We start from the raw sequence: 2,707 nt of genomic DNA, 5'->3' as shown, positions 1-2,707 counted from the left end.
ATATCTAGGTATTTCGATAAAAGGTAAGATAAATTCCGTTTCGCTAGATTATCACTGGACACCTCAGACAATATCCAGGCGTTTAGCGAAAGGTCCATTTCGAGTATTTCAGACGATATCCAAATATTCGAAGTAGTCTTTCATTCTTTGATCTCTAGATACCACAGACGATATCCAGGTGTCTATTGATCACCATCTTCGATTATCTCAGACGATATCCAGGTAATTCGATCTACCCTTTGTGTGTCCTAACTGAGTTGCAGGTCACCGAAATCCATCAGCGTTCATCAACAATACCTTTGGGACAAAGCCCAAACATTTGCCAAACAACCTACAAAATCGGAGTCATGCCTCGAATTATGCTACCACTCCTGTCAGGTAAGTAACTCCGGGTATGTTTTATTCACGTCGGCATGCATCATGACATATTGCATTTCAAAAGGGGAACTAATACTCCCACAAAAAATAAAATTCATTGCATTTGCATAGTCAAATTTTAGGTATCATTTAGTCTTTGAATGCAACCTCTGCAAGCTCACCTTCAAAGAGGGGCAGCTATTGACACTTAAATTTTGACAACCTAGTTAGTCGTTTATTGTATATAAAAATTAGGGATCGACTTCGACCCCTAAACAAAAAATATTAGTTAAATTGCATATAGATTAGAAGCATTTGAATTAGTATTTAGGCCCATATAATTGCATTTGCATTGGACCGGTGGTGGATGGACTTAACATAATTTGATTGAATTGGAGTAAATGAACTCAAGTGAAGGGGTTCTGAACTCAATGGAATTAATTGGATCAAGCCCGTGCGAATTTGGTTCGCCTCCTGGCGGGAAAAATATAAAAAAAATCAAAAATAAAGAAAAAAAAAACCTAGAAAATAGAAAAAAAAAATCAAAAAAATCAGGAAAATATAAAAAATTGTAAAAAAATCAAAAAAGTTTCAGAAAAATAGAAAATTCATAAAAAATTCAAAAATTCAGAAAATTCATAAAAATTCAGAAAATTCAAATAAAAAATGTAAAAATATTAGAAAATCAATAAAAAATTGAAAAATTGGAAAATTCATAAAGATTTTCAGAAAATCATGAAAAATTAATTCTCAGTTAAAAAAAATTTCGAAAAAAAAAATAAAAAATTCAAAAATTCATATAATGGTCCAAAAACATCATGACCAACCATAAAAAGTGAGATTTGAATTTTTGGAAGTGCCCAAGTGGCATTTTTAGAAAATCCCAAATTCAGGGGTTATAACCCCTAAAAAACCCTAAAACCCTAAAAAATGTAAATCATGAAATGAATAAGCTTCTAGAGCTTCATTAGGGTTTGAATGTTTTGATTGATTTTCATTTTAGAGACCACTTAGGATTGATTGACTTGATTGACTTCGATTGTGTATTTAATACTTGTTTGGTCTTTCCTGCGATTAGAACGGATAGGATTAGCGGGTAAGCCTCGAAAATTCGCATGACACGTTAGACATCATATTATTCTTAGGTACCGAAAGGGCGTTAGGGATCTCGATTCGGGATCAATAACGTAATCAAGTCCCCATACTCAGAATCTCTAGTTCGTAGAATAGTGATATTTCTCCCGTACCTCGATTAGGTTTCTAGTCTACCTACCAATAATGACTAGAGGCGACTCCAAAATCACAAACCTAGACTAAATAGGAAATTACCTTTCACTGTCACGTGAGGTATAGTCTGGGAGAGACCTTTACACGGAAATACCTCCTTAGCGTGCAAATCCCGAAAGCCCCCAAAAAAACAAAGAAAGCGCGGCGCGACAGGCTTGGCGACTCCACTGGGGACAATGAACCTTTTCTAAGTGGACTTAGGCCTAGATAGAACGATATGCTTGTGTTTTGTGCTTGCAAGGATCCTAGGTACGTCCCACTAATGATAGTGTTAAATGGTTTTGCAAGCGGGTGTTATAAGGGGTGTTGTCTTTGCTAACCCTTGTTTTGCAGGATGGTGTTGGGATTGAATATGTTTTGAATGAATTTTAGAAGTGTTGTTTGATCATTAATTGCTATGCATGTCTTTAAATTGCTTTAGCACTACGCTCATGGGATCGTTTAAATATAATTCCGATCACCGATGTGGAATAATATTTCATAACTTTAGGCCGATTGCCTATTGGAATGGAATCTCTTGTCCATTAAGGTGATGACCTTGAGCCTTTAGTACATCTTACCCTTTTTAGGCGTCAAAACTTCACTAGTTGCATTCGATTGTCTTTGTGGTTGGTATACCTAAAACCAAACCAAATTATCATGGTAAGCAAGTATCATTCTATTCCATTCTTTTACAATTATGCATGTTAGTTGGCACATTCTTAAAAAATGCCTAAATGACATCCAATGCTTGGTCTAAATGCCCTTTCATTTTAGAATGCATGAATAAGGTGTCATACTCCATTTGACCATTCTTTCGTTTTTAGATGAAATGTATAGGTCCATGGTGGATTTTTCCATGTAAGTCAAATGCTTATTTGTTCATTTCCATATATTCGAAGTTGTAAACCATAGTTTAGGACTTTATAGTCTAAATGGAGTATGACAGAATGAGCATTTACATTACACATTGAATTTGTCCGTAATCTCAACTATATGCTCTTTTAAGGTTTAAATGGACTTAAAATGACATTTACATTACTTTCGAGGCATGCACGTGTACTTTACCTCCTTTTTACCTCAA

The sequence above is a fragment of the Syzygium oleosum genome, unplaced genomic scaffold (assembly GCF_021117445.2).
Source record: "Syzygium oleosum isolate NSW1041296 unplaced genomic scaffold, Sole_v2.1 Sole_v2.58, whole genome shotgun sequence".
NCBI lineage: Eukaryota > Viridiplantae > Streptophyta > Magnoliopsida > Myrtales > Myrtaceae > Syzygium > Syzygium oleosum.
The sequence above is the reverse complement of the archived record's forward strand: the minus strand, read 5'-3'. Positions refer to the sequence as shown.